Genomic DNA, 25069 nt, shown 5'->3' with positions numbered 1-25069 from the left:
TGATATATCACACCTGAATCAAATGACTGGGGTAACAAGCAGCCATCAGTGGAGATAAGGAACATGCTGGGGAACTAATTCAGTTTAAATTAGCTGTGTAGGAGCAAGAGCACATGTTAAACCTGCAGAGTACTGGCCATTTAAAGCTGGAACCGGACAATTCTGCTGTACAACCTCCAGCCATGGTGTTGCTACACGTGCCACAAACCTAAGAGAAACTAGAAAAATTAGTTCTTAGTTTCTCCGTGTTAGAAAAAAGGTCAAATAAAGTCCGCTGATGGTATTAAAATTAAATGGAAGCAGAGAGAGTTTATTTGGTTTTGAATTCAATGCAAGATAAAAAGAGAAACTAATGCACACAAATATGATTTGCACAAAAGCAAGACAAACGACACATCTCTCAAAGTTAGTAAAATTAGCACCACATGACATATGGGTGTAGCTGTGGTTTAAAAACAAAACAAATAAAAATCCTCTGATCTTTTATCAGCAAGTCACATTTTTCAATTTTGACTGTGTGCTGATGATTACATTAGCAACTTTTCACATTTACAAAGTGAGACGGCATGGCATTTATGACTGAAGACTTGAAACCAATAAAACACCAGTAAAAGTTTTTAAGTATTAAAACATCCAATCAAAGCAACATAAATAACATCACAGTGTAAGCTATTCAAACATTTGACAATTGGGCATTTAAGCTAACGTAACAAGATAAAAACAAGGGGAGGACCAAAGCAATGCAATAAACACAAATCTGTGAAGTGTGGAGTTACCAATTGTAGAGGGGAGCAGAGATGTAAATGTAATTAAAGGTAAAAACACATCAAATTATGCAAAATTCGTCCACACTGTGACATTTACAAGATGAAGATAACATTCTTACAGAGCTAAATGCCCAGTTTAAAAATGCAGATGTCAGATAGCCCCCCCCATTTCTCGCCATTCCCTCTTCTCCTCCGCTCTTGATCTCTCCACTTTGATTTATTCATTTTCTATGTTGGCGAGCCAGGCGGGACAATGGCGTCTTTCATAACTGAGGCAATGTTCCCACTACCAGCACCCTGCTGCCCCCCCAGCGTCCCTCATCCGCCAGGCCGATCTGACGTGACCTGGTCATGGGGGACTGGTCCTACATCAGAAGGAAACACAGAGAAATACAGAAGATATATTTCCAATGGGTTACTCAGTATTTTAGCGAATCGACATCAGAACTGATCTAAATACATGCTGTTAGGATGCACTTTGAGTTGTACTAAAACAGGCATAAAAAACAGAACTAAGAAATTCTTGAAAGTTTACACTGAAAATCTTTTTTTTTTTTTTTACAAAACCGATGGCTTCTATTGCTTTAAAGTCTTATTATATGTGAGTTTGGTAAAACAGCTGATTAAACAGTCACTGTGGGAGGAAAACATGGAATATGAAAAGAAGGACAAGCGTTGGAGGAACTGAATGAGGTGAGGGGGGTGAAGGCGCATGAGACGGGTGGTGGTGGTGGGGAGAGTGGGGACTAGGGGTCATTTTTGCCTCCCCCTGTTCTTGCTCTCCGAGGTGCATGCATGGTGGTTGACTGCAGAGTTAAGATTCATGGTTAGAAAGAGAGCCTTTCTGTTCTCCAGACTCCCCCTCTGCTAATGCAATTCAAAAAATTAGTATAATTATGCTCCATATTGCAGATTGAGGAGGCAATGTGGCCCATGGGACGTAGACAGGGAGGGTGAGCCAGTGTGGGTATTTGCTGACGGGAATAAGTAATTTATCGGGTACTTTTGCCATTTATGCAAGTGCATTCTTGCATTTATGACATTAAGTCTAATCGAATAAAAGGGTCCTGGAATGCTGCATCGCTCTCGAAATGAGATTCTGCTAATGTGAAAATGACTCCTCCTTCCTCCGTCCCTGTGGTCTTCATACTAACCGCATGTGTTTGTTTGCAACCACAGAACAACCTGTCTGAGCCACTGGGTTAATGCATCTTCTGCATTGTCCCTCAGTCGTCCATCCTCAATGTCTTCTTGACATTTGCTGCAGCAGATGTGAAGACTTTCACATGGACAGCTCTCGTGAAATGAAAGATTCTCCAGTCTCTTATACAGAATGGAAGAAAAATCTTACAAAAGGGCAAAATTTTAGTGTTAATGCCGAATAGTCTGATTATTAGTTGCTGGGTAAAGATCTCAAATAATGATCATTCTAATAAAAAACTAAGTTTGCTCCAGATATGCATGAGCTGATTGCTTAAATGCTAAGCAAAAGGCAAATCATTAAAAAATACTGAGGAATTAAACATCCATTTCAATTAATAGGAAGTAAAATAACATTGCATAACAATTGTGATATATATTATTGTATAAGTAATATATATCACAATATTATTTATACAAGATAAAGCTATTTATTCAAGTCACAACCAAGTTATATGTTTTCAGTTTGCTTTACCACACTGCTAACTCCATGGTTTGGGGTTTTTATTCTTCTATTATGCGTGCAACAAGAGGCCAGAAGGAAAATGGATTTTGTTTTTGCACCTAAAGGTCAGTATTTCAAACTCATATGTGATATAATAATGTCCAGATTCACATTAAATGATGATGATGATGATGATGATTTTGTGAATGTAACAATATGACCCTGAAGCAAACTTCAGGAAGATCTCTTCTTCCTCAAGCCGTCCCATCAGGCCCCACCCTGCAGAAACGAAGGAACCAGTGGGAAGGCGGAAGAACATCATTTGATCCCTGCTCCAGAGAGTGCGGGCCTACACATCATGTATATCCTGTTTGGAAGAGCAACCGTTTGAAACTCATCTCACACGTCCCAACGGCATCATCAAAGACGGATACGAGACAAGGAAGAAGAGGAAGAATCCGGAAACCAGCGACTGCTTTTCATGATCAGAGATGCAGAATTCATAATCAAGACACTCAAGAACAAAGTTTTTGAAGAAGATGAAAAGCTTCATTTTAAATAAATATCATCTCTTAAAAAAGCTGAAAGTAAATAAATAAAGGGAAGTTCTCAGGAGCCACAAAGCTCAGATCCTCCCACTTTGTTCATATATTTTCAGCTGTATTTTGGGGGAAAACTGGGTCAAATGACAGTTGATGCATAGATTCAGCCAAATTTTTTTTTCATTATTTGTGTTTTCTGTGACAAAACTTATTACAAAGGACTAAAATAAACTGACAGTCTAAGAGACAATTAGACTAACAAGCAGAGCAAGTGCTTTAAAAATGGGCGCCTAATTGAATTCAGATAGCATGATAAAAGGCCACATGGAAAAATTGAATTACTGCCTGAAACATCTAAGTCTGAAAAAGTTTGGCGACAAACAGAGAGATAAAAAAAATAAAATAAAGACTAACAGATAAATTGAAGTTTTATTAAAATCTGCAACATTTTTTTTCTTCTTTTTTTTTTTTTTTACAAAAGGTTAATAAATGTTTAATATGTAAAAGTAGAAAAAAAGCCACATGAATTACATTTAAAATAATTTCAAAAAATATCATAAAAGGTATTTTTTTACAATAATCATTAAGTCCTGCTAATAGTTGCACCAAAATACATTTGAGTATAGTTTAACTGCTTGGCCCTGAAAAAGTGGTCTGAAGGAACATTTTCACTTGAGATTTGTGGCAGTGTAGAGTCATAAAAATTTTTGTGACCGAAATAAAAAAAAAAAGACTGTCAAAGTTGCCGAGACACATAATGTTGACTGTAAATCAGTCACGGAGAGGAGGGATGTGGCTCCCTGAGGAAGCAATTAGCTGTGTTGGACCAGTTGCTAATAAAACACTTGGGTTACAAGCTACCCAAAGCCCATGCAGGCCGGGGGCACCTACCGTGCACTTTGTGACTTTATACGTGTGTGTGTGTGTGTACACTGGAGTCTAACAAGTAGACAGGGAGAGCCACTGGCAGCAACTGGTCAAAACTGAGATGCTTTTACAGCAACCTTCAAGTACTGCTTTAAAAAGCATCAAATGTTTAGCCCTTTTTAAACCCTCATAAACAGAAAAGTGTCTTGTGTGCCTTATAATTATTTTCTGTTCATCCAAACGTCAACATAAACATAAGTGAATGTAATCAGTCACAGAGGCTCTGGCATAATTTTATTATGAAGATTCTATACATAGGGTATTATTAGCAACAAATTAAAAATCTTCTCACAATGGAAAATGTTAGTTTTAACATAGTTCTCTTCTATTATCCAATCTTCTTTTGTTCATCCAGTTACTTTTACTCGAAGGCAGACTTTGGTTATCCAAAGCTACTTTAAATTAATTAATTAAACTTCACTCATTTAAACCAGTGGTGTCAAAATAATAATAATAAAAAAAAACAAACCTTGTCCTTATTGTAATCAAGTCAGACAGGTCAAAACCCTTTATCTAATAGTACCATAACACAAAAAACAATTATGAACCACACAACAAACATTATATTTTGCAAAATACACATAAGATATTGAAAGTTATAGTTGTTTTGCTTAATCAAAGGCTAATCTAAACAAGTGGGGTTTTAGCCTTGAGTTAAAAGAACTCACTGTGGATATGTACAGATGGCAAACTTTTTGTCACACATGCCTGGCAGTTAAACAGAAAGTCAACCAGACTAAGGGGTACAAATTAAGCCTTGCTATCCTGCTAACTTTATATGGTTACTATTTACACTAAGGTCTTCATCAAGCTTTCCAGTTGTTTCGTTCATTGATCTGATAGTAGATATGAACGAATTAAGGCCTGTGCTTGATTCTTCTTTACCAGTTCCTGACTCGTGAAGATCAACACACATCTACTTAAATGATATTTTACCTTGTCTTCTATGTTTCTAACAATTTAGAGAGATATGTCTCTGTTTTGTGTCATATTTATACATTTTTCATAGAAAGTGATAGGAGTGCAACAAAATGTAAAGATGATGATTTGTAATTTTGGATTTTTTTTTTACCTCCACTGAATAATAAAGGTTGGATTTTCTACTTTTATCAATATGACATCATTTTATAACAATAAATCATTAACTTGTCTCAAGAGTTCGTAAACATATTTACCAGTTTTTCTAATTAGCGTGGATAGCTGCTCTGACTGGCAAGATGCAGGATGATCTGTATTACTTTCACTCACAAACCTACATTTGGCAAAAATAACATCCCGAAAGTGAAAAATCAGAAAGCATGTGTAATAACTGTGATGTATAAGATACACCTTGGAGGCTCTGATGGACTGTAAGCCAATTGTTTTTACCTCAAGTTGTGTTTATAATTTTTCAAGTGCTAACAATAATCTGACAACCTTCTCATACTCTCTCCCTATAAAAAATACGGGTTCAAAAGAGAATAAAAGTATGAAAAAAAGTCAAAGTGGAAAGCAGAAGGAGATGAACATTGATGACTGTATTAAGGAGGCACTTCTGTGGATGTTCAATGCCCAATGGAGCTTTCCTTGTCAATAGCCCTGTCACACCAGATGAAGATCCACCCACAGCCTCCAGGACCACCATGATGAACAAAGTTAGATCAATGAAAATCTGGAAAATTTCTTTCAAGAGTAAATGCAGTTTGAATACTACTGCTAACCAAAATTCCGTTTTCCCAGTAACCATGCCATACTTCATCAATACACTGTATTTATGGGAATTTTCCTATACATGTTGCTGTTTACAGGAACCCACAGCTGATGACGGGTTTTGCCTCATTTTGTGGCAACAACTGCCTTTAAGCATTTGCATAGCTAGTTATAAGTCTTTCGCATCGCTTTACTGGGATTTTACATCTTTCTTTGCAGACTTGTTTTATTTCAGCCGTATTTCAGTCTCAAAAACAGAACAGCCTTTTGTCACAGCATTTCAATCAGACTTAAATCTATATGTTGATCTAGTGCTTTTCAAGCCAATCAGAGATGGACTTGATGATTTGTCTTGGCCCTGATACACTATCCAATTTCACTTGAGTTTAAGGCTTAAGGCTACAAATTGATTTCCAGACAGCCTCGGGACTTTCTGTAAGCATAAATTCATCAGTTACTGAGACATCGAGGTTTTAAAGCAATAAAGTAGCCACAGACCATCCACCCATTCTCTGAAAACAAAGTTGCCAGGGGGTCTGGAGACTATCTTCAGTGGTCATTGGGTGAGAAGTTGTCCTTCATAGACAGACAGGACAAACAACTATGCACGCACAAGCTCACACCTAACAATTTAGAGACACCAATTAACCTGACAGTCATGTTTTTGGACTGTTGGAAGAAGCCGGAGTACCCAGAGATAATCCATGCATAACATGCATGGAGAAAATGCAAATTAGATGCAGAAAAACACCGGGCTGCAAGGTAACAGTGCAACCAACTGTTTTATTGTGCAGCAGTCACAATGCGACCATCATACTTCAACCACTAATGGTTGGTTGAGTTTTATATATAACTGAGCAAACACTTGCCATTTTTCTTTCAAAAGAGTGTGTTCCCAACAGTTTTAGGGATTATTGGAGTGTTTATCAGCATCTGTGAAAAAGGCCTTTCAGTTCTCTTTTGTCAGAAATTGACTTTTTTATTCTCAAATCATAAACCCTGAGCTTAACTGAAGCCATAGAGGTCTGAAGTGCTTTAGGTGTTGTTCTGGGATAAAGTAGTTTTAAGATGCCCCAGATAAGTTCTTCATCCTTTCAAAGTGATTTTGGTTGGCCAGACATTCCTGGTAAGGTTTGCCAAATTTCTATGTTGTCTGTGTTAGTGAATTTCTAACATTTTATAGACTGTCACCTATTGTCAAATTATTTTGAAAAAAAAAAAAACTAAAAAGAAGAAAATAAAGTTTACTTTGGATCATAAGATGTTTTGCATTTGAGATATTTTAGCCAACTTCATGTTGTTGGTGGGCTGCACAGTGGCACAGTTGGTAGCACTGTTGTCTTGCAGCAAGGAGGTCCTGGGTTTGGTTTCCGGCCCGGGGTCTTTCAGCACGGACCATTTAGACCCCACAATTTTTTACCCTGGTCAGGCGGCATCACACTGGCCCCACACTACAAGTTTTTTCTTTTGTGGTTTTAGAAAATGATGGTTTGATGGGACAAGCTCCCTGGTTACCGGCTGTCCGACCGTGGTATTTGCCACGCTACTCTTGAGCATCACTGTGGGTCTGGCAGTAATCATTCCTTGGTGCAGCTCGAAACTCACATTTCTAACAAATATAATTGATTGCTAACTATAATTATGAACTCAGGACTTGGCAGTTTTTTATGTCATAACAGTGTTTTTCCTCTTCGGTGTGCAGATGGTGGATTGTTTGCTTAAAATGTTTCGCCAGATAATTTATTGGTGGGATTTGATGTACAAAGCAGCCATTCTGCTAAGTCAAACTTTAAATTATACTTAGTATTCGGGACCATTATGATAATATTAACTATTCTACCACAGAGAGAACCCAATGTGTCTTCAAAGAAAAACATTTAAACAGAAAAGAGAGAAAAACTATAAAGCAAGGTGAAGATTGATTATTTCTATTTTGATAAAAAAAAAAACAACAATAAAAATTATCTGGACAATACCAATAAATTAGTAAACAAATAAGTCAATAGAAAAATACATATTTTAAAATATATTAAAATAAAAAAACAAAGAAAACTTTATTGCTCTGTTTCAAGTTGTTTTTTCTTTGAATTTATTAGAAATTCAACATAATTAGGATGAACACATGAAATGAGATCTGATATGATATAATTTTTTTTCGCTAAATATCTGTTTGCAAATTTAATCAAATGTATCACTCCATCATCACATTTTCTTAGAGACATGAAAGGGCCTTAAACAGTATTTTGACATATTTATTTATTTATGTTTCCGTCACACTTGCAAAAATCTTTTCTAGCTTCTCTTCTTTTGTGTTAAACAATCAAGATCTACTTTTAAAGACTGCAGTCTGTTTCTGACTGCACTGATCTGGCAATCAGAAACCAGTGGTGTCAAAGGTGTGTGAATAAATAGAGCCATTAGTAAAATTAAATTAGGCATTTGACATCTCATGGAAAGTCTCAGTGGTAAATTCAAGTGATTACTGACAAACATGAAGTGGTTGGACGCATGGACTAAATGCAATTAGCTTCACAGAGCTCACAAAGGGAATTACAAAATCAAATCTGATTCTAACCAGGCCAAACTCAGCGCTTCCAGGAATAGTTTTTAAATAAAAAAACAAGTAGAACTTAAACGAACTGGTACCCATGAGGACAAGGAAAACTGAGAAGAATTTTTGGTTTCCACATCTGATGATAATATAAAATGTATTTTTTTTTTCTGTTTGGCAAACTCATTGAGTGACATGCTAATGCTGATGAACTGCAGGCAATTATATCATTTGTTTGCAGTTGTTTAGAAAGCACAACTCTATCTTCAGCGGCTACTTGCTTCCAGTGCTGTGAATAATACAACTAATGGTTCCATCCTGTAACAAAGTGGGGATGTGTTTGCATCTCTCAGCTGAAGTGTGAAACCATTTGTAGTGAGAAAACATGTATGTGTGTTTTATTATGTGCAGAAACCGAGGTGTGTCTGTGGAGCAGATTTTCACACACTGTGTGGTCTTGCCTCAAGAGGTGAGGAGAAGAACCTCACCCTTTGTAAACAGAAACGGAGAAAGGACTGAAAACTGTGGAAGTGCAACTTTTTCCAGGGGAATGACTCAATGTAAAGTAGAAAAGAGCACAATATTACAGAATTTTTCTCCGTTTTACGAGACCTGTGGGACCCAATGATAGGACAGAGACTCCCAACGAAGGTGGGCTTATGGGGATAGATGAGTCAGCAAACATGAGCAAGCTGGAAACTCCTTCGCTAACAGTAAGATGATTTCAAAAGTAAAACAGGGAAACAATGTGAGATGTGAAGGTAGGAGTGTCAGAGAAAGGGAAAGACCCAAAGACCCCTGAGAGCATGTGGGAATGGATGTACATGAATGCGAGAAAACTATATAGGGAATTCATCTACATCTTTGTACTTTTTTAGATCAGATCCACCACACCAATCATTTCCCCAGACCCATATATGTGCATTCTGTCTTTTTTCTTCAAGCAAACAGCTATTACTTAAATAATTATATTTTATTTTTATTTAAATATTTTTATATGTTATGATTAATGTATGAAGATCATCATCCATTATACCCCTTATTTTCCTTACTGAATAATAAATTAATGAATGCTTTTTCAGTCGAAGATGATGCTGCAATAATAGAAGCTAGATTTATTTTAAGGCTTCTACACATCTGTCCTAATAAGTGAAGATCAGTCAGTTCTCATGTTAAAGCATATTTATTACACATGCTTATTTATTTCACCTCCCAAGAAAACAAGCTCTCTTTAGATAGTGTTACTGTACACAACAGGAGAGCATTGAAACTCCTATATCTTACCCAAGCTGCCTGTTTTCAAACACTGGTAAAGGAGTCTGCCAGAGAAAAATAACCTGATCATGTCATCGAACAGCCAAACCAGCATTATGGTTCTGTACGAGACACAGATGAAGGTCTATTTACAGTGAGTTAAAATTCTTGTTTTAGGGTAAAACATATCACAACTAGATTATTGATTCACAAAAATAAAACGAAGAACATGCAATTCACATAATACGTTTAGATTTATTTTTGTATAAATCTAAATTGATTTCTGCTTTTACCTTTTTATATATCCTTAGTACAGTCCTTATAATTAGCTTCAGTCCCTATAAATCTGCTCTACCTTTTTTCTTTCTTTTTCTTTTTTTTTTTTCTTTTTGCAGTTGTTAAAACTAAAGAAAAATTATATTCTTGGCAGCGGCTGCACATGCTCTGGTCCATGCACGTCTGATTGAAAAAACACCTCCAACAGCAGCAGCCTAATTGTTTGGCAGGCAGTCGGGCAGCCGGTGCAGAAAAACTGTAATATTCATTAAACACAAGAAAAGGCATAAAAAGCAGACAGGCAAAATGTCTGCTTTGCTGTTTACCATTTGAGAAGCATTGTTAGGAGTTATATAATACATAGTTACTTGCTAAAAAGGATAGGGTATAAAAAATATTAAAGCTGAAGAGAAAAGAAATTTAGATTGCTTTTGCAAGAAATGATGCATGCAGCAAGTCAGACTGCCAAATTTTAAGTGATATCCCTGGTGAGACTCAGCGTTTCGGAACTGAAGCTGTACTGTAATGCAAATGTGGAGCTTTGCATCCTATTTTGCATTCAAAACTTTCCAGTTTGCTGTGACAGCTGGACGACGTATATGTGGTACGGGCAAGAAAAAGAGAGTGATGGCTTTGAATAAGCAAATAAGTTCAGTTTACCTCTTTACATTTTCCATATTACCTGGGTCTTTTTTTCAATGCAAAGTGGCCCAATTGGAGAGATGCTTATCATGTTACTGCCGCCGCTGTAAAAATAGGGAAATGAACAGTATGAACATGACAGTTAACTGGCACTGGTGAGGATAGTTTACTTCCTCATTCTCCTCCAGTTCAGTTTAGTTGTTTGCATACTTTCCTTTCTCACACGAAACTTAAAAATGAAAGGTGTCAAAAAGAATTTGGGAAACCTTCTCAGCAATTATACAGTTTTGTAGTACTCTAAGACAATGAATTTATTCTACCAACCTTGAAAACAAACTAAATATTATTTTTGCTGTTTTCTAAACATAAAATCCATATAGAGCCCATCCATCCGTTCCTAAACTAACCTCCCCTCGTATTAGCTGTATCCCAGGGAGGTGAAATCCAAACCAGAGTGCAGAGAGCCCTCTCAACTCCTCAACCTCTCAACACATCCTCAGCACTACCCTTTGAAAATAAACCACTCCGGCAAGCCCCCCTTCCCCACCTCGTTTCATGCTCTCGCCTCATATGTGAGCACACATGCCGCACACTCCACTGGGAGCTCTTTGGAGACTTCCCCGCTGCAGTTCCAGGAAGCAGATGTGAGAATGGCGGCAATCAGGCGTGATGCTTCTCAAGGCAATATGCAGACCATAATTCTCACTGCGTAGAGATGGAAGTGAGACGAGAAATGTTGCATCTTGAGGCCGTTGCCCAGAATCGGTTAACATGATACAGCTCTGAGCAAAGGGCAGCAGCATCTGGTTTCATTTTGTCAAACTTCAGAAATATGGGCTGGACATATTTACAACAAATTCCTATTGACAAATGAATTGATGTAGATGACGGTAAATGACAATGATGGGCTGGTAATTGGTCACAAGCCTTAAAGAAAAAAGAGCCTTAAAGAATAACTTCCACACACCCACGAGTAAGCAGAGGGTTGATGAAGCATTTAGGGATTTGATATAAACCAGTGACAAGCTTTTGCAGCTTCCCACACTCTAAAACACAAGGAGACGTAGCTCCAGATGGCCGAAAGTCTGCCTTTTTTTAAACATCCACCTTCTAATGATGATTGCTCTCCCACAGAAACTATTATCCAAGCAGCTAAGACACCCAGAATGATCCAGAATGTGTTGTTTATTCAATATCACATGAACTAGAGTGACAGAAAAGACAGTGAATAATAACCAGGAGCACTGCATGAAGAAATGGAGCATTGCTTTTCCCCTGTGGTGTGAGAAGGAGCAGTACGCCTGCAGGGTGTGTGAGATGGCGCCACAATGGATCTGATATCATGTCACTAAACTCAAAACTAAACATCTATGCAGTGACTGTTTCTGATTTTGGTCATATGAACAGATGCCGAGGGCAGCATTAGAAAGGGATCCATAGATATAACTTGTTTGTTTCACCCTGAACAACTTTGTATTGCTTTCATATATGTGCAGAACAAAGAGAGCAGAGAGCAGGCACTCCTGTGTGTTGATCTGGTTGAGTTGTTTGCCGCTGAGAACAGAGAGATTATATGCTTTGTGCAGGACTGCATTATATATAGACTGTATTTATGCAAAATCCTCCACTGAATATTGCACACATCAACTAACTGATGAAAATAGCAATGAATCACAAATAGACTTATCATTGACAGGTGAATTAGCTTTTTTTTAGTTGCCTTTTTTCAGTTATTCATTGATCAGTTGGATTTTTTCAAATATATATTTTAACAAAAGGTGATATTTTGTTAAATATTTATATTACATATACGATGTCCTGATTTATATTTCATTTAAAAAATCCATATAAATATAATGGAAAGGAAATGTTTTTCAGGGTCGCAAGGTAGATTTTCCAAAGAACAACACAAGCCTTCACACCAGAGCAGCACATGATCCTCAAGCGAAAAACAAAGCGGACAAAAACAAACAAAACAAAACAAAAACTACACATTTAATTTAAAATGAGAAGAAAAAGGAACATAAATGCCCTCAAATGGTATTTATCTCATTGCTGTAAGCATTCTCTCTCTCTCTCTCTCTCTCTCTCTTTCTCTTTTTCTGTCAAAACAAATTTATTTGCTCTGAAACAGACGTGTGTATTTGCATGTTTCCCTGACAACAAGAACATGTTTGCAGGAAATTGGAGCAAATTGAAACTACGTTATTGATTCTATATTGATGTAGACTGGGTAGAATTTGCATTTTAAAATTGATACCATCAAAGCTTAAAATGAAATACATGGCCAATAAATAATAGGTAAAGGTTGTGTGATGCTGAAATAAATAGAGTTTAAGTTTCAATTAAGCCAGTGGAACAGCTTACAACTAATTGGTTTAACTCATAAAAATTATGACACACTGATACATATCACAAAGAATTTTTAAAAATAGAAAAGAGAAGGGCTTTACATCCGTCATAACTTTTAGACTTGTTGTCTTTTGTTCCCATAAGGGTGATGATTTGTTAAGTTTTGTTGCTCAAAAGATAAAGACAAAAAGATAGCAATTTGTCCAGAGAGAAACAGCATTTTTTATAGGAGTAAGCACTGGCTTTTTCACAAGATCAAATGTTAACCACCAGTGTTTTTGTGAAACTCAAGAACAATGAATGTAGAAGGAAGTCTCACTTTTCCACATGCAGTCACTTCTCTCATGAGGGAACTGCAGTAATGTAGTCGTACAAATGATAACTTTTTCCACAATTTAAGCTTTATAATGCAGTCAACAGTTAGTTTTCGCAAAATGTCATTTGTGCTCATATATTCACTTCATTATGCTAGATAAACTGTAAAATCTATCATTCATTTGAGTCGGTTACTGACGAGACTAAAGGATTTATCAACATCAACAAATGCTTTGTCTTTCCCATAAAAATATAATGAGGGCTATGTGTTGTTAGCCTGGTAAGGACCAGCCCCTTGTACAGAGGGCCAGGGTCCTAAGATATTAAAAAATGATTGCTTCCTGGAGGAGTGGAGTTTGTTAAAGTTTTAAATGTTTTCCTGTGACATATGTAATGTGACAGTTTGGCACTATGACGTTTACCTGAAATCGCCTACGCTGTAGAGAACCTTGCTCCACCACAAAGAGAGAACTGCTGAGCCGAACGAAGCGGCTGTTAATGTTAATTCAATGTTTTGAGGTGGCCAAGTCAGACTGAATGGCTTCAATCACTTCTTCCGCTGCCATGACTAAACATACAGGCCGACTTTGATTCTAAAACAGTAAAAATTAACATCACCATTCAAATCTCACTCTGTTTGCTGACTTGACGGGGAGAAAATCTACTGGACAAATTGAAGTAAATTAATTCATCAAACAATCAAGTTTATTTGTTTAGCACATTTCAGCAAGGCAGTTCAAAGTTCTATTTGTCATAAAAACATAAAAATACAAAGTGAAAAAAGATTTGACACCACACAGTAATCCAGTGAACATTAAATTTTGCCAAATGGTATCCTGGTGCAATTAGTCATATCCTTATTTCATCCAAAAAATGAAATAAGGATATTCAGAGATACATGCGTTAACATTACTTTTGTTTTATTAAAAATAGAATCCAGATTAAGATTTAATAATTTTTCATGCTTTGAAAATGTTGTTTTTATGTTAATTTTTTTATTTTTTGGTTTTAAAATAGATTATTTATCTTTATAAATAACAGTTTAGCAAATGAAAAGTGTAGTTTTACACCATATCTACCATAACTTTTTAATTTTGGGACGTGACAGCATGGTAAATAGATGTTGATCTAATTTTCTTTCTTCTCATAATTTCCTCAGTATGTTTAGAATTACTCATCTTCTGTGTCTACTAGTCTTGCACAAAGGACAACCAAATAAATAAATAAGTTTATATGGATGTTATAAAACTTTGGTCCAACCATATTAAGTTCCCTGCAAGGATGATAGTTAGACATGCAATCCCATTCAGCAAGCAGAAACACTGGCCAGTATGACTTCCTCTCCTTTCTTTCATTCCTTTCTCGATTCCCTACCACCAAGCACTACAAAGACGGATGAAGGTCATCTTACAAATGTCCCCCATTGTGATGCAGAAATCCTGCATTTTGGCAGCATCCTGGTCTGTTAAGGTCTTCATTTCACAAAGCTGACAGGATCTTCCTCTGCTTTCTGCAGTCGTTCCTCATCCTTACTGCTTCTAATGAATTTAGAGAATAAAGCAACAAAGGCGTGCCTTAGAAATATAGGTAGAACCAATTTCAGTGTTGGAAAGGTTTATTTTTGTGTTGGTAATTGTCTGCCAACATTCTCCCACTGTTTGAATGATTCTTGTTAAACACGCTTGTATGAGTGGGCAGTATTTCCACAGAGGCAGCCCTTTTGACACGTGCATATTGCTGTATTCCCGCGATGTGGGTGTAAACAGTATTTGTGTTTCGACACGGCGCAGAGTTTGTGTGCATATGCTGGTTGAGGAACGGGATCGCTGTGGATGTGTGTGCATGTGTCAGAGCTTATCTGTGCTGGGGGATAAAAAAGGGAGGCACAGCTCTGCAGCCTGATATTCTGGGAACAGCAGGGTGGCGTTGTTGACCCACCTGCTCCCTTCTCTCTTCAGCTGGATCTAGTTGAATTTCAGCAGCTGCATCCCCTCACAAAGCACCTCTTTGTAATCTTCCCAAGGCGCACAAATACAACTGCAACCAGGAGAGGAGCGGGGAAGGAGGAGGGAAGATGGGCAGTTGAGACAGAGAGGAAAAAAAGGGCGGTAACTGTTACGCATGGCGTGTACCAGTGTCATCATAAATAAAGTGTGAATTAATGTACAGTAGCAGATATTGATTAAAAAAAGCAGAATGGCTAAGTATCTAATAAACTGAGCTGCACTGATATTTTAACTGTCACTGTCACACTATGTGTTGCTAAGTCTGAACATGCAGATGAACACAAAAGCTAGTGAAAGAGGAACAGGAGAGAACCTGCTCTACAAAAAAATTGTTGCAGAGCAGAGAAAGTAGTCTGGTTGTTTCCCATTAACAACATTTTTCTCTGGCAAGCTCACGTATAATGAACCTCACGCCTCTGGAATATGCAGTGTCACATGAATGCCATTTTGCACTTTAGACAACACACAAGCAGGAGTCTCCAGGGTTTTTCTACTCTCCTTACCCCAAACGCACCTCAGGCAACTCTTACTCAGAATTTGCATCAACAAACAAAATAATGTTTCCTTTCCTTTAGGCAATAAGTGCAGGAGTTGTGACTTTGATGCCAGTTTTAAAGGACTCGTTTTGCAGCTATAGATGTGTGATAAATGAGTTGCTCCCTCAAAGATTTCTTCTGCTGTTGTTTAGTTTAGCCACATGAAAATGATGTGGGCCATTGAATTAGATGATCGTTTGTAGAGCTTTTCTGATAATTTTGACCACTCAAAGAACATTCACACACACATTAACACACTGACATGCAGATTGGTAGGCATTTTGGGGTCAAGTGTAGTCCTCAGGGGCACATCGACATGTGAGAGGAAGAAGCTGAAATCGAACTGACAACCTTCTGATCACAAGACGACTACACAATCCTCAGAGCCACAGTCGCCCCCTTAATTGTAAAATTTGACAAACTTAGCCAGAAAAACTACAAAAGGCAGAAGTCTAAGATAACAGTTTCAAAAGGCAATGTAATATGTGGCAGTAAAAAGAATTGTAGGAATAGATGAAAAACAATCTCTACAATCTATCACCTGGGAAAGTTGTACAAAACCATTTCTGAGGTGTTGGGCTTCCAGTGAATCCCACTAAATACCTTTATTCATCCAGTGAAGAACAGCACTTTCCATTGCTTAGAATGGTGGGGATCCAGGAATGGTGACTCCTGACAAAAATAACACAAAGACCCATATGAGATTTGACAAAAGAACATCTTGGTTATATTCAAAATTTTGGGGAAATATTCTGGAAACTGATGGGGCAGAAGTGGAACTTTGTGAATCCCATTACATTTGATATAAAACTACCTAACAACAATCAAACATGATAGTGGCAGAGTGGTAGTCTGCGGTTTCAATGCTTTTTTAAACTTGTGGTAACTGATCGAACCATAACTTATGCTCTTGCATAAAATTCTGAAATGTCCAGACATCAGTTTATGACCTGAAGATTACTTGGTTCATGCAGCCAAACGATTATCCAAAGCACACTACCAATTCTCCCTTTAAAAGATTTAGAAATCTAAGTGATAGTGTTGGAGTGGCCTAATCAAAGTCATGTTAAAATCTCGCTGTTTTAAGAGATCTCAGTATCATACAGCAGATTTGTCCATACACAATTCTGGCCCTCCATGTTTTACGTGCCCAGTTGGCTATCTGCAGCAATTGGAGGCATTTTAAGGAGGTAATCTAATCAATTGAATCAATTGTGCTGGAAAAGGGAAACATCAAAAACTTTGAGGACAGTGGGGCTGAGAACCAGGGTTGGGAACCACTGTTAAAGCCAGCTACTATGTCCATCTATAATGTTGCCAAAAGCTGACTGGATCAGCTCTGAGGCACAAGAGGCAAATAAAAGGAAGTGGAAAGTTTATCATTTTTTTATTTTTGAGTGAATAAGAAAAACATAGTTTGTCACATAACTGAAAATGTTAAGTAAAAATGTCCTCTGAAGTTATATGGAAAAAAAAAAACTTCACAGAAAGAGCTACACAGAAAACTAAAGCAATGTAATTCAAAGTGAATGTGATGAGTGCAATCAAATGCAGGTGATTTCCAGCTGCTACGTAATTTTATCAGCACACTGACAGTCATCGCAGATGACAAAAAGCTCTCGTTAGTTCACCAAAGGTGACAAATAACCCTCAGTAACTCAACCCGGAGCAACTGTAGTATTAATTATTGGGCAAGATTTGTATTCTATTTTTTTTTTTTTTTTTTTTTTACTTTTATAAAACTAAATATAATCCAGAAGAACTGATTTCTTTTGGAAATTATCTTATTCCCTCAATTGATTGGGCAGAGTTGGAAAGCATTAATAAGAACTGCTGCCTAGAAACCCATCATAACTCTGGAGGAGCTGCAGAGATCTACATCTTAGATTAGAGAATCTGTCGACACAATAACTATTAATTGGGCCTCTGTTGAAGAGTGGCAAATAAAAAGCCTTTGCTGATCAAAAGTTATAAGAAGTCCGACTTGCAGCTTACTAAAAGTCATGTAGCGGTCACAACAAACACGTGGAAGAAAGTACTTTGCTGAGATGAAGCCAAATTAAACATTTCCATCTTCATGCAATCCTTATATATGACTCAAAACTAAGACTGTGGGGAAGCTGGCTAGCGTTAATGAGAACATGGTTGGAGCTGACTGCAGAATAAAAACAGTTGAGGTGGTGACTTGAGATTGGGACAGAGTCACCTTTCAGCAGAACAACAGTCCTAAACCTGCCACAATGGAAATCAGCCACAATGGAAATGATCAGGTCAAAACATATATGAACATGAATTAGATTATGGTTCTATGTACAAACTTTGGAGGGCATGTACAATTTTTTCCTACTTCCCAATTATGTACACATTGGTTTGTCACATAACCATCCAGTAAAATACTATTAAAGTACAATTTTTTCAGGGAATTGCACTAAATAATCTTTAAGAACAAACAAAACAAGAAATTTAGTCTGTAGGCCAGTAAAAAGGTTAGATGAACCAGAATGAAGCAGGCGTAGTGTTAAAGAGATGGGAAATACAACAACACATAGTCATGAATGAAAGTCCCCAGACATTACCACCTTAAACATTAACTTCATCTGTAGCATGGCTAAACCAAAATTTACTTCAGCATATCACAGTAAATGTTGCTCTCCGCACTGTTCTAGTCTTAAAATCAGGCTAACAGTTAGAAATAGTGAAGTGAGCGCAAACACAGTGCCCTGCACCTTTAACCAGTGTAAACGGTTTGCAGTTGCTTCCTTTTTTCCCTGCCTAAGGCAAAATATGTCAGTGTGACAGTTGGTAGGGAAGCTGTGCAGAATGCCCCTCGAATGGGATCCTTCACGAGAATGTGGTGAATATGACTGTGAGTAAAGACAAGCAGACATAAATGAAGCCGTCATAATAAACAACGGTCAGGGAAAGGAAAAATTAACAATTTTCTGCTTTCATGATTTAAATATTAAGAAGCTATGTAGCTAAATATCAATTTTCGACCAATCTCAGAGGCAACCATTGCTCATTTTATTTTCCTATTCCTTCAAAGTCATCAATGTTCACGATGCAGTTTCTTGCCTTGAAGCTAAAGCAAACAGGAATATTTTATATATAAAATGAATCTGAGCAGCATTTTATATAAACAGCATGAAGTGCAAAAAGTAAACATACATTATATATATAGAGAAGAGAGTTGTAGCATGTCATTGTGTGTCATTTGTGTGTGAGACAAACAGAAAGTGTGCATAAATGTGACATTTAAGAAAAATGACATAATTTATAATATCTTTACAAATAAAAACGGGAACAATGTGATATACAATCATATTTATCCCAGCAGGATCAATATGTTTTCACTTTGGTGACATCACCAAGTCTTTTGAGGTATGTCTCATTTACACATACAGAGACCAAATGTTTCCCTGTTATTTTTGACATGCTCAGTAAAGTTTTATTATTGTTGGCTTTTATTGCAGATAAATTTCTAAGTCTTGCCCAGAAATTCTCAAATGGATTTAGGTTTCATATTTGATTGGCTCAATTCAACACATTGATGTTTTGAAACCTCCCTACAGCAGCTCTCATGTTTGTCTGAGGTGGTTGTCTTGTTCACCCAAATCTCCTGTCTTGTAGTTTCCAATGGTTTCTTTCCCTTCAGAATTTTTTGAACTTCAAACTCTCATTCTCCATATTGTAATAATTTGTAAGTGTAGGGCTTTTTTGTGGATATCATTACAATGCCTTTTACAGTTCGCAGTGCAGACCCTGGTGGGTGTTTAAAGGAGTAAGCTTAGGAGTTGAAAGAATGTGTGCAAAACTGTGTCTAAGATGAGGATTTATGAGCTTCTCATTGAATAACAACTATTCATTCCATAATATACGAAATATACATTCCATGGGAAGAACTGTATTGCTGAAACATTTCATAATTAAAGACAAAGCTAATAAAACTGGTGATCACAGACTGATTGTTAAACCAGTTAGCAGCAGGTGTGCTAATGTGCTTTTGACTGCAGTCATTCCTTCAAAGGTTGCAGACTGGCTGGAGACAGACAGACTAAGTGGTGCTTATAAATATTGGCCCGGTACACTGGAGGCCTAATTGGAGAATTTGATCCACCAAACCAAAAATCACTTTAATAGCATATAAATTATCTTGTAATATGTGAATAGCACCCAGGAGATTTGAGGTTTCGTATTGCACTGTACTGCCTGGGTTACGTTCCCTTCTGCAGATAGTCCTGTTTCTGCAAACTTCTACATGCACATTTTTTTGTTTTGCTTTCATTTTTGTTTTATGAAAAATAAAGAATCACAAGTGTTTTGGGATTCTTTCTGTTTCTGGACGCATTAAGGTAGACAAAATCTTCACTTTACAAGGTAAAGTTTCTAAAGCCAGATGAAGCCATTTAAATAGTCTTGGTATTGCAACGCAGCCTCCCATTTCCCGTAAAGGGTGGGCTCACTGTTTTTCTGCCTGTCCTTAGCCTTGTTCAAACTATTTGCCTGGTTTAAGCCATGTAGTTCATGGGAAAATTAAGGAGATGATTTAAGAAAATCAAAGATAAAAAAGTAGACAATGTGGGAAACTCCATAGACCACAAATTCCTTTCAAAACATGATGACAAGAGAAAAAAGGGCACAGTAAATCATATTTATATCATGCCGGGGGAAGAAAGAACCAGGCATTTCCACTCTTCGTAAATGATTAAAGACAAATATGTTTTATGATAATTGTCAGAAACTGTTTTGTTTACGACAATTATGAAACACACAAATCAATTTCTAATACAAATTCATGCTCATTCTTTACAAACAAGAGTTTTTACACCTCGTAAATAAATATCAGTGAAACCAGCATTATTACACAACTGTCACGAAGTAGAACATTCTCCTTTCCATCCCTGGAGTCTTTTTTACTTTATCTGCACAGTAAACTACAATTGCATCTTAAAGTTGCTTGTACTGTTGTAAGAAAGCAGAAAAACAAACTTAAAAAAACCCCAAAAAAACTCTTAAGCTAAATTCAAATAAAAACAAAGTAAACTCAGAATGTTTTAGACCACTCAGCTGGATGTTTATGTTCTTCTTTGACAACATTGAATGGGAGAAACATCTTTGTGAAGAGAGGATTCTCTCCTTTGAAACTATAAAGGATTTGGGGTGAGGAAGCTGTGTGTGCGTGCGTGCGTGTGTCTGTGCGTGTGTGCGCGTGTGTGTGTGTGTGTGTGTGTGTGTGTGGGTGGGGAGTGCTCCAAGTGGTGCAATAAAGCAGAAAAGTTTCAAGTTTTGGTCACAGTCTCAATAAAAATGCTTGAATTGAGTTTAGTTTCAGTGGCACTGCTTGTTTAAAACCTTTAGCTGAGTTTCTCTCAAACATTTTGATTTTAATAAAATACGCTGGTTGGCAAGTTTCATTTGGATTTCAGGCAGTCCAGGTAGAGCAGTGGAAAAGAAGAGTTTGATTGCTTTAATGCCTACACAGATTGTTCCATTGAGTAGTGATGAGTTAATCATATCCAGCTCACCATTTTGTCTATAAACATAACTAAAAATAGTTTTAAAAAAACTGTCTGCATTTTTTTTATGTAGATGTCTTTCTCATTTCCTGAAACAAAACAATCTAAAATAAATATATTTTAATCTGTGAAGGCTATGAAGATTTATGGGCCTAGCTGTTCAAAGAGAACACAGATGTGCAACCACAGTGCAGCAGATGCTGTTTTTTATTATAACATAATAAATGTATAATCGTAATATGATATTATCTTGTTCACATTTGAAGAGTACATTGCAGCAGCATGATATTATATTGATCAAACATAAGTGGTTTATTCTCAGGAAAATAACATTTTAACGTTATAACAACTTTTCTAAGTTCTGTGCATAAGGAAAATATAAACATTATCTGTAAATGTGCTTATTTAAACACATTCCAACAAGAAACAGACTATATTGATTATTTTAACGACAAACACTTAAAAAAGTTGATTTATCGTGTCATTGTAATAAAAACATCCTTATGTATCTTTGCAAATTCAACTGAACACAACATACAATCATCTGCAAAACTGCTGCCTCACAAAACAGTCATGTCGACAAGAAAATGCACCAAATAATCTGGAAACACTTTAGCTTTTTTCATGCTCCTGACATTAAAATGAAAGACTGACTGAGAGCCAAACACACCCAGAGATATTTTGAATAACAGTTACCATAAGGTTTTAAACACTCACCCATCCCTGCACCTTTCTTTCTTTACTAATAAGTTGGAAAAAAAAAAACTGTTGTTGATTCGGTGAAACCGTCATTATGGCATTTTAATGAATTTAGGATACTGTGAGGTCAAATGTCAACAGGAGGTACTAACACAGAGCAGCTGTCATGTGATTAGAAGCAGTCCAGTCAAATATATCCAGATCTTTGGCCTCACCAGTCAGATAACCTATATCTGTCTGTAAACCAAAACAGAAAAAATCTGCTGTTTGGAGTTTAGAGGTGGAGCAGCTGAGAGGAAGATATTATGGATCAGTCACCGATGATATATGAGCAAACAGTCCTCTAAATATCTTCATCTAAAAGTGTAACCTGACCCTATCCTATATCTTGTCCTCTTCTAGGTAGCAAGATGTTGGATTATGTGACAGAAAAGTTCATTCTTCTCCTGTCTGGTACCCGAGCCTCCCACTTATATTCACTGTAACTGTAAAGTCTGCACTAATTACATTCTTCCTTAGTGTGTGAAACCAAAGATAGAAGTGGTCTGGTTGATGTGGGGTTGGGGTGAAGCACAGTTTGTCAGCAGCCCAGGAGTTCTGTCCACATGTGGTTGTGCGGTGGTTGGGATTGTCTGGGTGAAAAGGAGGACATGCCACTCTCCACAGTTCGCCCAGTTTATGTTGACTCATCCGGAGAGATTATTTAACCAAATGAAGGCCTGCTGTTTGGGTTAAAGTTTAGCTGGGGAGACTCTGTGGCTGTGGAGACAGCTGTTATCCATGTGGGAAATTGTATAGAATTTGTGACAGACATTTCGTGGTGCAGATTCCATAAACTGCACATGAAAATGTGATTTTTTATAACAGGTTTACTCAACACATGACCAGATTTTATTGTATTTTTACTTGCAAACCGATTCTGCTCTTTACATTCATACTCTTCCCAAAGTAAGGTAAGGTAATTTTATTTACATAGCATATTTTCAGCAACAAGGCCTTTCAAAGTGCTTCAAAGTATTGATATGTGGTTATAATTTGTGACATTATAATCATAAACTTAATTGTATATCATTAGGATTTGATGTGATACACTAAGTTGAGCTTGAATTTAAAAAAAAATGAGACAATTTTGTTTTAACAACAAAAAAAATCTGAAAAGTGTGAAGTGTGTATGTGTTTAGCTCCTTCTACTTAGAAACCCCTTTATTAAAATTGAAAGCAACACATTTCCTTTAGAATTTACTTTAAAATGTATGAAAGCCTGGTTGGAGAACATTAGAGAACACACAACATTAATCAGAGCAGAAGTCAAGAAGTCCAAGGTAAGTTTAGAGGAGCTGCAGAGACCACCCGCCCAGAAAAGCCTCTTAACAGGAGCTATGCGCTTCACATGCCTGGCATTTATAGAAGAGTAGCCAGAAGAAAGCATTGTGTTGCTGAAATGCATCAAATGCTCTTTTGCACTTGCCAATTCAAACCAGGCTCAGGAACATGGAAAGCAAGTGGTTTCCTGAAAGTTTAAGTAAACTATATGTAGAATTTGTTTTTGTTTCACTTCACAATTTATCACAGCACTTCGTGATAAAATATCCCAGAAATGCCTTTAAAATACACTGAGGTTTGTGCACGACAAATATACTAATTAAAAATATGAAACTACTGTGAACACATGGTGAGCCGCTGTTCAAATTTGAATCTAAACAGTGCAATATCAAGTCAGTGCAACTGCTCCACATACTCAGTTTAATAACTTGCCAAGAGTTAAGAAATGTGCCTAACTGTATTAAAACACAGAAGCAGAGACCAAAGGGAGAAGGATTCCTGTGGGTGACTGTGTAATTTAATTTAGTATGCACATTAGAAGCCAGGGAGTATAATTTACATGTGGGATAGAGGCGACTTGGACCCATGGAGGAGAAGCGAGCAAGCTAGTTCTAAAAATCTGAAAATTTTCACCACAATTTTGAGATCAAAATCAGAAGAAACAGAAAAATGAAAACCTTCCCTAACTCCAAGGGACACATTAGGTTCATGCTTGGTTACCTCGTCTTCTTTTGCTCCTTCCTGTTCTAATTTGGAGCCCACATACCCTGGCTAGAGTTTCTCCCCACATTACAGGGAAGAAGGCCAGGTCTGGTGAAAACTGTCTTCTATCCTCTGTCCCTTGAAGCAAGTTTCCAAAAAAACTCCCTTCCAAAAAAACAACAAAACAAAAAAGCCCCCCAAGTAACTCATTTAGTTTAGATTCTCTTGATTTTGCTGTCCATCACAATATATCTTCTTTTGGCAACCCATTTGTCAAGATGACTAGTAAACTCATCTTGACAACATACAGCTTTATCAACATACATCTTGTCATGTAAGTTGATAATGCTGCTGAAGATTTACCTTTCAACTATATTTAGCTGCACTTATCATAAATTTCTTCTACAACCCAAAAGCACAGTTTGTATTTTGTTTGTGGAAATGACAGGAATCTTGTGTGATGCTTATGCATGTCATGTTGGTTGAAATTTGCATGTTGACTCCATGTATGCATGTATGTTCCTCATAGGAAACATGCACTATGAGTAAGCACTTTTCCATGGAATAGATTGAAGCCAGACCCAGTTAAGCTGTTAGCTGCTGTCCACACACACACACACACACACACACACACACACACACACACACACGCACACACACACACACATGCACACCCACCTAGACATGCACACATGTTAAACTTGACCCTAGAGCTTTGGAAGCAGCTGCTAAAAAGGAAGCCAGCCTCATTCGACATGCAAATCGTTTACAAGTCTTTGTCATTCATCAGACTTTAAAGCTTCAGGTGCAACACTTTTTCAACTTATGATCAGGCTTAGTAAAAGTCAATATTGTAATAACTTACCTTGCACCAGCCACCAGAACTCTGCATGCATAAGTGTCAGTTTCCATTATTTCCACATTAGAGATCCTGTTCCCTCAGCCACCTGCAGTGTCCATGGAGCGAGGTAAACTGCCGTCCAGTAGACACATACCCTGTCTTTTCACAGGGAGGTCAGTGATAAAAATCATCCCACAATACATGAACAAAGACAGCTGCAACAAAGACAGTGATTCAGTCCTGCTGCTTATCTCTCCTTCTCCCGATAATGTACCTTCAGGGTCATAAAATGGATGTTTCACTGGATGTGAAAGGCTTTATTGTGGAAACATCCTCACTTTGTAAAGGTTGAAACTTTTTGTTAAAGTTGTAAAAGGGCTCATGATAACCTATAATGACTGAACTTTTCAAGATGAAGTTGGTTCTGAAGCAAAGCTCATGTTTTACATTTGCTTAAATTTAAATGCGGTTCTTGACTAAAGAAAT

The 25069-nt window shown here is 37.1% G+C and overlaps 1 long non-coding RNA gene across 1 annotated transcript; it reads right to left on the bottom strand.

Annotated features, from left to right (window-relative positions):
* Positions 1-344: 344 nt before the first annotated feature.
* On the bottom strand, positions 345-24711 carry LOC129363710 (uncharacterized). Its single transcript, XR_008606344.1, has 3 exons — positions 24608-24711; positions 16106-16174; positions 345-1132 (listed from the first exon to the last, which is right to left on the bottom strand). It is a non-coding gene; the product is annotated as an uncharacterized LOC129363710 (long non-coding RNA).
* Positions 24712-25069: the final 358 nt, after the last annotated feature.

Source organism: Poeciliopsis prolifica, unplaced genomic scaffold (assembly GCF_027474105.1).
Source record: "Poeciliopsis prolifica strain line A6 unplaced genomic scaffold, Auburn_PproV2 SCAFFOLD010, whole genome shotgun sequence".
NCBI lineage: Eukaryota > Metazoa > Chordata > Actinopteri > Cyprinodontiformes > Poeciliidae > Poeciliopsis > Poeciliopsis prolifica.
Note: the sequence above shows the minus strand (reverse complement) of the source record. Positions and strands in the feature narration are given on the sequence as shown.